The sequence below is a fragment of the Dama dama genome, chromosome 20, assembly GCF_033118175.1.
Source record: "Dama dama isolate Ldn47 chromosome 20, ASM3311817v1, whole genome shotgun sequence".
NCBI lineage: Eukaryota > Metazoa > Chordata > Mammalia > Artiodactyla > Cervidae > Dama > Dama dama.
The window spans coordinates 100412001-100425727 of record NC_083700.1 but is presented as its reverse complement, the minus strand read 5'-3'; the positions used below and the strand labels follow the sequence as shown (position 1 = coordinate 100425727).

At 38.7% G+C, this 13727-nt stretch overlaps 1 protein-coding gene across 2 annotated transcripts in view; it reads left to right on the top strand.

The window, feature by feature from the left end:
* The window catches only part of CCDC30 (coiled-coil domain containing 30), a 119596-nt gene that overhangs the window by 44588 nt on the left and 61281 nt on the right, over positions 1-13727 (top strand). The window lies entirely within an intron of this gene.

Sequence of the window (13727 nt, the reverse complement as noted above, 5' to 3'; positions counted from 1 at the left end):
TGTCTTTTTTACTGTAACTCCCTGGGCCCTATACCCGCCACCTCCTCGGTATCAAGGAAATTATAGCCACCAGATTTCTTGATGCCCTATCCAAGGAGCCAATGTTCTTCTTGTCTTCCAAAACTCTTTTCCAGGTAATAATGCATTTTGTAGGAAGGGAGGAAAGAAGGAAAGGTAGGAAGGAAAGAAGGTGGAGGAAGAAAAGAATGAAGGAAGGAGGGTGCTGGAGAGAGGAAAGAAAAGGAGGAAGGAAGGGAAGAAGGAATATCCAGGCAAGGTTTCAGATTGTCTATCAGAATTTCTCCCAGGCAACCCAGAATGGTGGCACTCTGATTTAAAGTTGACTTAATTAACTTCTTATTTATCCTTCCAGTATATCTTTATTCATATAGAAGCATTTTGAATATTTATTCAGATTTCCTCTTATTTATTCAGATTTCCTCCTTTCCTTCCTTCCTTTTTTTTTTTTCTTTCTTTTTTTACTAAAATGCCTCTGGAGATCCTTCCATATCCTACAAAGAGATCTCCCTCATTGTTTAAAGCAGCTAGCATTCTGTTGTGTGGACGTACTATAATTTGTTTAACCAGTCTCCTGCTGATGGGCACTCGAGTTATTTCTAGTCTTCTGCATATTTATACAGGTGTTTCTGTAGGATAGAGTCACAAAAATGGGATTATAAGGTTAGAGTGTAGATGCATCAGTAATTTTGGTCAATGTTGCCAGATACTGCTCAGTGGAAATTGCATCATTTTCCTTTTCCCTCAGCAGTGTATGAGAAAGATAGTTTCCCAAAGATTCACTAACTGAATATATTGTCAAATATTTGCATTTAGTAAACATGCAAATGTTTATGAAATCTTTACCAAATGCAAATGAGAATGGGTATCTCAGTGTAGTTTTCGTTTCAATCATCTAGTGGTAGTGAGATTGAGCATTTTTCAAATGTTTAAAACTTATTTGTTTCTTTTATAAAATTAACTTCATTAAAATATTTAATACAGTATAAACATACATATTTTAAGAGTTGAGTTCAATGAGCTTTGACAAATGCATACATCTGTATAACCACAGCCATTGCAATCAAGAAAATAACATATTTGTTAACCTAAAGTGTTCCCTCACCTTTTGTTATCAGTGCCTCCCACTCTACCACTTTCTATGACCATACCATTTCTAGAATTTTAAATAAATAGAATCATCTAGTATATACTCTTGTGTTTGGCTCCTTTCACTTATTAATATAATAATGCTTTTGAGATTTATCCATGTTGTTTCCTGTATCAGTAGTTCATTTTTAAACTGCTGAGTAATATTCCTGTATATATAGATATATGATGCATTGTTTATCTAGCCACTGCTTAATAGATAATCAGGTTGTTTTCAGCTATTATGAAAAAGCTGCTACTAGTATTCACATACCAGTCTGTTTTTTTTTTTTTTCCCTTTTAGATAAATACCTAGCAGTGGAATTACTGAATCACAGAGCAAGTGCATGTTTAACTTTATAAGAAACTGTCAGATTGTCTTCCACTTTGTGATGAATAATGCTGGTATGAACATCCATGTACAAAATTTTGTGTGAACAAGTTTTCATTTTTCTTCAGTATGTACATAGGAGTGGAATTGCTGTGTCATATATTAATTCTATATTTAACTTTTCATAGAACTGCCAGACTATTTTCCAAAACAGTTGTACCATCTAACATTCCCACCAGCAGTGTATGAACGCTCCAGTTTCTCCACGTCTTACCAACACTTGTTACGTTTTGTCTCTTTTATTATAGCCATCTTAGTGGGTATGAAGTAATATCTCAGTATAATTTTGACTTGCATTTCCTGATTGACTAATGATACTGAGTGTATTTTCTTATGCTTATTGGCCATTTCTTGAGTTCATCATTACCTTGCACAGGTCCACATTTCCATCTGGTACCATACTTCTTCAGCCCAAAGAACATTGATTAACATTTCTTCTAGTGCAGATATAGTGATAAGCTTTCTGATTTTGTTTGTCTGCAAAAGTCTTTGTTTTACTTATTTTTTTCTATTTTTTTCTTTACTGTAGTAAAGTACATAAAACAGAAAATTTACCTTGTTAACGAATTTTAAGTGTACTGTTCAGTGATATTCAGTTCAGTTCAGTTCAGTCACTCAGTCGTGTCCAACTCTTTGCAACCCCATGAACTGCAGCACGCCAGGCCTCCCTGTCCATCACCAACTCCCAGAGTCCACCCAAACCCATGTCCATTGAGTCGGTGATGCCATCCAACCATCTTACCCTCTGTCGTCCCCTTCTCCTCCTGCCCTCAATCTTTCCCAGCATCAGGGTCTTCATCACCATCCACCTCTAGACCTTTCTTCATCTTGCAAAACTGAGACTCTATACCCATTAAACAATAAGTCCTTTTTTGCCAAAAGTTTTCACTTTCGTCTCAGATTCAAAGGATTTGTTAACAAAATAAGCCACTCATTATATACAAATGAATAATACAGAAATATGTTAGAGAATTATCTAGCTTACTTTCAACATAGTAACATTAACAGAAAAGAGAAATAGAAAGAGCAGAGAATACATCACCAAATTGGGTTTTGACCAACATCCAGACTTAAACAGCACTGGGAAGTCCTGTGTCACAGCACATCTGGAGTCCCAATTGGGAAAGGGTCCCAGGCAGCATGCTGGCTCCGTGGGTGAGACTTCAGAGATTGCAGTTCAGGGTTCTCACTTATAATCCCAGGACGGATGCAAACCGGTATCATCATCAGTCTGTGACCAAATTGCGAGCCTGGTTTCCTATTAATGCTGTTTGTTTTGTTTTGTAAAACTTGGAAGTTGCTAAGCCTGGGATGAGATGGTTGGATGGCATCACTGACTTGATGGACATGAGTTTGAGTAAGCTCCAAGAGTTGGTGATGGACAGGGAAGCCTGGCGTGCTGCAGTACATGCGGTCTAAAAGAGTCGGACATGACTGAGCAACTGAACTGAACTGAACTGAAGCCTGGGGCTTGGTTAGCCAGGCCCCTTTCAGGGGCTCAACAATCTCAAGATTCTTCCCCCATCTTATCTATGGTACTGCAAGTTTTGGACTCACAGCAGGCAGTCACTCCCAGTCAGGGCAGTGTCCAAGCAGGTTTTAAAAGGTTTAAAGGTTTAAAACAAGGTCAGAGGCCTTCCCTGCTTTGTCTCTGAAGCCTAAACAAGACTATTTATTTAATTTCCCTAACACTCCTCATTCTGCCCTTCCCTTCCAGCCTTGGCAACCACCATTCTACTTTCTTTCTCTATGGTTTTGACTACTCTGAGTACCTCATTTAAGTGGAATCATACAGTGTTTGTTTCTTTGTGACTTTCTTACTTCAGTTAGCATGATATCTTCAAATTTCATCAGTGTCATAGCATATGTAATTTTAATATGATGTATTAATCTTTTAAATCACGTAAAAAACAAAAAGTAGAGTTGCAAGCCATTGTTGCAATAGTACTAGCTTTATAATTGCTCATATATTTACCTTTGCTGCGATCTTTATCTTTTCATATGGCTTTGAGTGACTGTCTATTACCCTTTGATTTCACTCTGTATGAGTCCCTTTAGGATTTCTCATAGGGCAGGTCTAGTGGTAGCAAAGTCTCTCAACTTTTGTTGATCTGTGAATGTCTTCATTTCTTCCTCACTCTTGAAAAGACAGTTTTGCTGGATATGGGATTCTTAGTTGACAGGTTTTTTTTCTTTCAACATTTTGAATATATCAGCCCACTGCCTTCTGGTCACTAAAGCTTCTAATGAGAAATCTGCTGATCTCATTGAGGATCCATTGTATATGACGAGTCACTTCTGTCTTGCTGTGCTTTCAAGATTATTTCTGTCTTTGTCTTTTAGTAGTATGATTCTACTGTGTCTCAGTGTGGGTCTCTTTGAGTTTATCCATCTTGCAGCTCACTGAGCTTGTTGGATATTTATATCTATGTCTTTAATCAAGTCATCCTTTTCTTTTGTTTTTAGTGGTGACCATGTTTGTGGCCCATTCTTTGTTCTGTCATTCATAAATCAACCTGAAGGAGGCTGCTCTAGGAAGCAACACCAAGATTAGAATTATAAGAGTTGTCCTTCACAGGGGTGGTACCTGTGAAGGATAAAAGGAAGGAGTAGACATGGACAGGCAAAACCTTCAGGTCATAATATAGTTCTCACATCTGTTCAAGAAAAGAGAAAAAGCAGGAAAATTGGTTAAGAAGAGCCTAAGACTATCTTGCAGCCCTAAGTCTAGCCCAGGCCAACAGGGGGCTTTGGCACAATAATAACCTGTAGAGGATCCACACTGGCCAGAAATGGCCAGGCTTTATTATTTTCAATATGCTCAGTCATTCACTGGAGCCTGCCTGGAAAGAATGCGGCATGTTCTTTCTTGAAGTGAGATATGATACCTTGTGGCCCTTTGTATCATGGAATTCTTGACAATAAAGAAGACCCTTGTAGAATAATTGGTTAATCTACCTTCCTCTATGATAGACGTTGTCTATGACATTCTGGGTAAATGAGAATCTATCTTATTTTTAAAGATGTTCCAAAAAGAAGGTCATACAGTTTTTCTCCCTAAAGTACTGGAAAATTTTTTCTGTCTCATCTCAATTGTCTAGGCTATGATAGAAACCAGTTTTCTTTTCCTTGTCATTAAGGCTTGAAATATGTGTGGGTTTCTAAAATAATAAAGCTTTATATTGACCCTCACTGATCCTCTCACCTACTTCATCCCACACAGAGACGGCTGGAAAGGGGCACTGAGGAACACTGTAAGTAAATGCTTCTTCTCTATAAAGTAGAAGGTCTCTAAAATTAGAGAAGTTACTTAAGAAATAAGTAGTCAATTATACTTAAATGATTTTTAAAGTCATTTCCTGAGGAAAGAGGATGTAACTATAAATAGATTTTTGCTTTCAAAGTTCTCTCTTAATCTTTCATGAAGAAAAAACCTCAAGCTTCCTTGATTATGTTTAGTAGCTGGATGGATGTCAATAAGTGTTAAGTCAAGGGTCTTTTCAGTAGGGGAATGAAGGGAACTGTGTACTGTAATCAGTAGGGAGACAATAGCAGCACTTTTCCTTGAGCTCATTTCCAGATTTTGACCTAGTGCCATGCTTTCCTTGTCATGGATCTTCAGTTTTCAGACAGGTCTTGGGAAAGTGAAAGTTACTCAGTTGTGTCTGACTCTTTGCAACCCCATGAACTGTAGCCTGCCAGGCTTCTCTGTCTATGGAATTCTCCAGGCAAGAATACTGGAGTGGCTAGCCTTTCCCTTCTCCAGGGGATCTTCCCAACCCAGGAGTCGAACTGGGATCTCCTGCATTGCAGGTGGATTCTCTACGAGCTGAGCTGCCAGGGAAGATGCCAGGTACTCAGTGTCTCATGCAGTTATCCTGACCTGTAGCTACTTTATTTTCTGTGTCCTACAGAAAGTAAGTAAAAGGATAGAAACTAATATTTGAGTACCTATAATGTTTCAGTGACTTCACTGGGGGTGGGGGTTTTAACATAATTCACTTAAGGTTAGCAAGCCTTTGGAGAGCTTAGGTATTGTTCACCTTGCTTTACAGATGAGGAAACCAAGATCATAGACGCACAAATGTAGAAGTTAAGATTTCAGATTTCAACTGACTGCAAAGCTCTTTTTTTTTGCCACTATGATTTCCAAACTGTGTTTCAGAGATTCTTGCTGTTCATAGGTACAAATCTCTAGGTCTCCTACCTCTACATCAGCCAGAGACGCCTCCATTTGTGGGCACTCTGTAGTTTCTCCATAAGAATTCTTCTGAAGATAAAAGGAAGCGGGAAGCCCTGAAACTTCAAAAGGACAAATAATTTAGAAAACCACTCCCTTAAGTCAGACAGACTCCTCCATATATGACTATGTTCTTTATCCATTTTTACATGCAGACAGATTCTTAGTGCTGCTAGTATCCATGTTCTCAAAGAAATGCTTAGTTGCAGCATGTGAACTCTTACTTGTAGTATGTGGGATCTACTTCCCTGACGAGGGACTAAACCTGGCCCCCTGCATTGGGAGCATGAAGTCTTAGCCACTGGACCACCAGGGAGATCCCAGAAGATGCTTAAAATGGAAGAAAAGCTAGGTATCTGGCAGGAATAAAAAGTAGTCATGATGTATTTATCATCTGTCATATGTGTGATCTTGTTTTACTAACATAACCTTATATAATCCTTATAACAGTCCTCCCCGAGGTAAGTAGGTATGTTCTGTTTCACACTTGAGTAGAGGAACTTGATAAAGTAAGAGGCACAACCAGGAATTGATCCAGGTCTGTCTGGCCTTAGAGACCATTTTCTGCCTCATACCAACTCTCGTGAGGTTTCATAGAGGGAGCATATTATAATTCACAGGGTCTACAGCACACCCAGCACTGAGCACATCCCTATCTGGAGGTGATGACCCGGCAGCATTTTTTTTCTCTGCAGGGCCTGCATCCGCCATCTCCTTTGACTGTGCCCGTGAGAGAGGACAGCATGACATGAGCACATGGCAGGCGAGGAGGTGGAGGCTCACGGTCGCTCTGGTCATACGGTGCCTGGGGGGCACAGTTTGGCTCAGAGTGTCAGATGGCCCCCACCCTTCAGATAGTAGAACACTGCAAGTGGGACATTCTGAGCTGTTACACTGTTCTCCAGAGTTGTTGGCAGCTACCCTGTGCCAGTGAGACGATCCCTTAGAAGTCTGTTCATTCTCCTCTGCTTACTGCTGGCTGACAGGTGAGGCAGGCTCCCTTCAGTTGCCTAGAGATCACTATGTCCATTGCTTATTTCTCACAGTATTGTGGCCCCTTTCCTGTGTTTTTCTGCTTTAAACTTTGATCATCAGTCTCATGAAATACATAAATCACCTAAATGTATGGCTGTATTTAGTATGCCACAAATTATGGTAAATTTCAAGTATATATCCTTTTGAAAAGCTCTCTCTTGGAAGTTATAGCATTAAAGTACATGGCATTCTTGTATAGAGAAAACACAGAAGAAATGGGCGGAGCATTCATTTTTAAGAGTTGAAAACATTTTCTGCACTTGGCACTCGGTCATCTCAGGCGGTGTAAGGGCAGGGCTAAGTAGACTCTTGAGTGTTGAATACATCAGCATGTCATGTGTGGATGTACAGAAACATTAATCAGTGCAGATGGCAGCTGATGAGCAGGGAGAAGCTGACCTGGGGATAAAATATATTCTTCCCTGTATCCTTGTGCATTTCTGCTAGGAAGTCAGCATGATTCTTTGATAGATCTTTTGTCCATACCGCTAGATAGGAGGATATGTAAAAGCTACACTTAGGTTTCAGCATCCATTTTTCCAGTAGAATTCCCTGTTTTTCCCAACTCATTGATCTGGAATTTCTATTAATATTTCTATTTTATTGATATTTAACATGAGGAAGATAAATTATTGATAACCAACTTTACTAAACTAGTGGATTTATTTTTTTAATCTTTAGGTTAAGTTAATACAGTCTTGCAGTAAGTTATGAACCTGGGAATATAAGCAAACTCCAGAATACTTTCCCCAAAATTTGATTACATACAAATCAATTATTTCCTTTCTTCAGCCTAGCAAAGGAATATTTTTATCTCTGAATTGAAAAGTTCAAGTTGAAGTTTCTGTTGAAACCTAATTCTGATAATAGTAATAAGTAATATCAATGTTGGTATCTCCTGTTTCTAAATTATATTTAAATACTCATAAACCTCCTTTGCATTTAATTTTATTACTGGTCCAATCAGCACTAACCAGGAATAATTAGGGAGTTTGGAACAGTCACGTACACACTGCTAAACTCAAAATGGATGACCAGCAAGGACCTGTTGTATAGTACATGGGACTCTGCTCAATGTTATGTGACATCCTGGATGGGAGAAGGTTTAGGGGAAAATGGATACACGTATCTGTATGGCTGAGTCCCTTCACTGTTCACTTGAAGCTACCACAACATTGTTAATTGGCTATACCCCAATACAAAATAAAAAGTTTAAAGTTTGATGAAAAAGAAAAGTTAAAAAAATAAGGTAAATTATCAACGTGTTTAATTCAGAATCATCAGGATTCTGTAGCATGTTTTTCTAATAGTGCATGTTCCCTTTGGTTAAGTTGCCAAACAGAGCAAGGACTGAAATATATCTTAAAGCAACTCTCCAAAGGATCCAAGACCAGATAAAAGATGGAATTGCTGGTAGGGGAGTTTTCAAGGCTGTAGCCTCCGGAAGAGATTCTTAAGAAATGTAGCTTATTTTTTCAGCATTTTTTAAAAATAGCAAATATATGTATGTATTTTAGCTGATGGTTTATTTGGATTAAGATTTCCCTCTTGGAGCCTGAATTATCAGATAGGAAGACAGATGAGAAACCAGTATGAAAGGTCAAGAGAGAGTGAAAGTACAAGATTTGAATGATGTAAGAAATTAAAAGGTCATTTTCAGTTACATTTTGTAATACAGATGAGGCAGACTCTATAAGGATGCTTAAGAATTACTGAAAACAGGCGAAGTGTTAGTTGCTGAGTTGTGCCTGACTTTGCAACGCCATGGATTGCAGCCCACCAGGCTCCTCTGTCCATGGGATTTTCCAGGCAGGGATACTGCAGTGGTTTGCCATTTCCTTCTCCAGGGGATCTTCCCCACCCAGGGATCAAACTCTGATTTCCTGCACTGCAGTCAGATTCTTTACCAACTGAACTATGAGAGAAGTCTCAAAAGTAGGCAAAAAGAATGGTAAACTTACATCCTATGATCGTGATCAGTGGTTATAGAAAACCTTCCAGGATTAGTCATTCAGGAAGGAGCCCTTTAAAACTGTATTTAGAATAAACTAGTATATTGAAATTGTAAGGATGAGTCCTACTGTTATGGCTATAATGTACGTAGGACAAGTGTTAGTTCCATTTTACAGCTGAGAAAAAGGGCTTAGAGAGAAAAACCCATCTTATGAGCTATGGTACCATGAATTAATTTTGCCAGGTTCGTCTCTCCCCATATGACTTTATAATTGAGTTGGGCAGAAAAGTATTATCAAAGTATAAGATACATGATTATTGTATTGAATATATAGAATTAATTATCTAAAATACTTTTTGCAGATATTGAAAATGAGCCAAGAAAAAATTGAAATATTTGAAAGTGAGTTGTCAGAAGAGAGAGAAAGAAAAAAGCAGTTGACATCTAATCTTAATACTGAGCAGAGAGCTTTGGAAGTTGAAAGTGAGGTATTTTGCCATTTAGGATGTTATTTTCCTCTTTATGCTTTTGTAATTTAGGGATTTCATATTATTTATTTTTATTTTAAAATAAATTATAGCTATAGAATATTATTTGTATTAGGAATAATAGGGTGACTGTTGATTCTCCAGGCTGAGTTCCAACACTAGCCAAAAAGAGTCCTTTAAGTAGAAGGGATTTGATTGTTATGATGGTTGTAGAGTCCCAGACTTGTCTCTCCTTTTAACTGCTGGTCATACCATCTTGGAAAGGTCTATCAGGAGACATACCAGTCTATATTTGGTAGAGAGACCTGTAAGTGAGTTCATGGAAGTCTAGATCATTAATTCAGAGGATGATGACAATCAGTTTGCAGGGTGGGTGAGAGCTAGGCACAGTGCCCTAGCACTCGTGCTGCTGCTAAGTCGCTTCAGTCGTGTCCGACTCTATACGACCCCATGGACTGCAGCCCACCAGGCTCCCCCGTCCCTGGGATTCTCCAGGCAAGAGTACTGGAGTGGGGTGCCATTGCTTTCTCCCTTGTGCTGATGACCAGTAGGAATTTTCCATGGAATGAGGTAGGACACTGATAGCACTTGCCCTCTTCCATGGTTTTGGATGGCCACTCCCTACCTTCTCTCCTCATCAACACCTTCCTCCCTTTCTGATCTCAGGCCTTTGGGAGTAGTAACAAAGCCTTTTGCCTGCTTTGTGCAAAGTGGCTTCAGTTGTGTCTGATTCTTTGTGACCTTATGGACTATAGCTTGCCAGGCTCCTCTGTCCATGGAATTTTCCAGCAAGAACACTGGAGTGGATTGCCATGCCCTTCTCCAGGGGATCTTCCCAACCCAGGGATCAAACCTGTTTCTCTTATGTCTCCTGCATTGGCAGACAAGTTCTTTACCACTAGCACCACCTGGGAAACACCATAAAGTAAATTTTATGTTATCTGCTCCCTTTATAGGGAGCTATACCACAGCCCGGCTCTCAGGCCCTGTCATCCACCAGTCAAATGCTGCATATTCTATGTCATCAATGCAGAAATTTAATAAAAATCTACATCTAACTAAAGTATTTTCTCTCATGAATATGGAAAAAAATCAGAGGATTAGAGGAATCCCTAGTTAAGTCACTGAATATGCATTAAGTAAGACAGCATAATTTGTCGTGAAGAGCGGTGGTTGAAGTCAGTGAGTTTGAATCCCAGCTTTATCACTTCCTGGCTATGTGAATTTAGGCAGATCATTTACATTCTCTGAGCCTCAGTTTCAATAACCCTGCGTCATGGGGTTGTCATAAGGTTAAGGGTAAACAGCATAGCAACTGACCTATAAAAAAGAAACTGTAAAAGAATATTTTTTAAAGCAGGTAATATAACTAATGCAGGAATTGCTGAAGAGTTTCTCTCTACACACCTTGTATAAAGTGGGGATAAATAGAAGCCCAGTCTTTGAACCTATAAGTGATAGATATTAAGAATGCCAATGGCACATGACCCTTCATAGCCATGACTGGTTCAGGACTGCTTTCTGCTGCCTGGGCACCTAGTCCAGAGCTGGGGCCTTAGACTTGGCCTCCTACAGGCCCTATAGAGCCCAGTTCCCTGATGCCTGTGGAGAAGAGCTCTTTAACAAGGCCAAACAGTACCACTTCTTACACAGCCTGGACAATCTAGGGTTGTCCCTAGATAGAAACCCCCTCTGGGCCAGTTGCTGCTAGCTTCTGGAACTGCCTTATTCTGTACCAGCTTGTACTGCCAGGCTCTGAGTGAAGACCCCAGTACCCAGACATAGGCCCCCTATGAGAAGGAGCCTTGCGCTCTCTCTTGGGCTCGCTTGCCTTGGCTCTTTGCACTTCCTCGTGTTAAATTTCTGGGTGGTTTTTGTTTTCGTTTTTTTTTTTAGCAGAAAGAAGATTCAAAGAGAAAGACAAATTTAGAAAAAGAACACTTAATTTTTGACTTAAGGAATCTTTTCTTTAACTATAATAGAGAAAGGAATTTGTCTACCAGAGGATAAATTAAAATATTTAAAGCAAAAAGATTGTCAGAATCATTTCAAAGATTCATTTTTTTAGCAGTAGTATACATTCTCTATGGAAAGCCTTGTTTTGTTCTATTGAATATTGTCATTTCTTAATTAGGAATTGCAAAAATCAAAGTCAGAACTTACATGCCTATATCGTGAAATTCAAAGTCTTCCAGGTACAGCAGAACACAGAGACCATTTGTTAATAGCACATGACCTGCTACAAAGAAAGAATTCTGAATTAGAAACAAAGGTGAGACTGAATTATTTAGTATTTAAATGTTCTATATATGACCTGTCTTTTATGAAGATGACATAAGAGGAAATTAATTTCAGTAAGAGATGACTTGGAAATCAGAGTTTCTTTTATTATTATAGAACAAATTGCCACATGGTGTGTTATAAGTCAAGCTGTATTTCAGGGTAAATATTCAGACTTCAGCCAGGACCTTACTCTTAGGATTAACCCATGAATTTTTTAGTTTAAAGAAGCTTCCCAATGGCTTAGTTTTTAGAGCACATGCTGTGCTGTACTTATTTGCTCAGTCATGTCCGACTCTTTGTGACCCCATGGATTGTAGTCCACCAGGCTTCTCTGTCTGTGGAATTCTCCAGGCAAGAATATTGGAGTGGGTTGCCATGCCCTCCTCCAGGGGATCTTCCAATGCAGGGATCGAATCCAGGTCTCCTGCGTTGCAGGCGGATTCTTTACTGTCTGAGCCACCAGGGAAGCCATAACATAATGTAAAAGGTGAACTTAAAAACAGAACTGTCATATAACCCAGAAATTCTGCTTCTGGATAAATATGCCAAAGAAAGACTTAAACAGATATTTGTACATACACATTGAAAGCAGCATTATTCACAATAGCTAAAATGTAGAAGCAACCCAAGTGTCCATCTGTGAATGAATGATTAAGCAAAACATGGTATATACGTATAATGAAATATTGTTCAGCCTTAAAAAGAAGGAAATTCTGCAGCATGCTACAACATGGATGAACCTTGAGGGCATTATGCTAAGTGAAATAAGCCAGTCAGAAAAATTATTTGATTTCACTTACATGAGGTACTTGGAGTAGTCAAAAATCATAAAGACAGAAAGTAGAATGGTGGTTACCAGGATCTGTGGGGAGGTAAGAATTGTTTAATAAGTACAGAGTTTGTTTTACAAGATGAAAAGAGTAATGGGGTTGGATGGTGGCAATGGTTGCTCAACAGTGTGGATATATTTACTACTACTGAACTGTACACTTAAAAATGGTTAAGATGGTAAATTTTGTTTTATATATTTTATCACAATAAAGAAAAGCAAAAACAAACAGAGGTTTACTAAAATGTCTTCAACTTTAAAAACTGAAAGTATCTTTTCTAATTATACTGAACTTAGAATTAGGAAAATGGTGAAATGTCCCAACGCCAGCAAATTCCCCCAGTATAATAATGGCACTGCCAGATTAGGGTCAGTGCAACACTAAACGGAGAGGTTGCCAACTGTGTAACTTCCAGAGTCCTACCTATTAGGTTATCACCAACTCCTGGCTAAAAATTCCCACTCTCGGTTACTCTCTTATGTTGATTAAAATGGTAGGAAGGACTAAAGGCTTAAAACACAATGGTTAAAATATGTTGACTTACATTTTAATGCAACATGTGAGGTAGATGACTAAATCAAGGCCTAATTTATCCCATCTGAAATTGTTGCTCTGAAATCACAGAGTAAGTTGCTGAGGAACTGGGGCACAGATCAAATAGCATGTGACCTAGGGAGGGAAAGGTCCAGCCAATAGGGTAATATGTTGGCACAGCCTACATCTCAGCTTTGTTTGTGGGACCTTGTCAGCAAGATGCATTTTCATCACAGTATACAACGAAAGGACCTTGTCTCTCAAAGTATCATCAGAAAACCTAACATAAAGAATGAAAGGAAGTGAGAAGAATATAATATAAAGCCAGAGATCCAGATCACTATTCTGATAATGGGACTTTCTCTCCCTCTCTTTTAAAAAAACTTTTTATTTTGAAATAATTTCAGATTTATAGAAACATTGCAAAATAGTATAAAGATTCTCCATATACTTTTACCCTTCCAAATGTTAACATGGTACCATATTTGGTTTTATCAATCTCTCTCACTCTTGCTCTACACACATAGATACACACTTTTTTCCTGAACCCTGGGAGTGAGTTGGAGACTTAATACTCCTTTAACCCCAAATGTTTCCATATGTTTGCTAAAAATAGTGACATCTTTTTGTCACAGTACAAGTCTCAAAATCAGGAAACTAATATTAATATAGTATTGTAATCTACAGCTCTTATTCAAATTTCACCAATTGTCCCACTCCATAGCAAAAGACATTTTTTTCCCTAGTCCAAGGTCCAATCCAGGACCGTACATTGCATTTAACTGTCATATCTCTAAAGCTCCCTGAATCTGCAACAGTTCCTCAT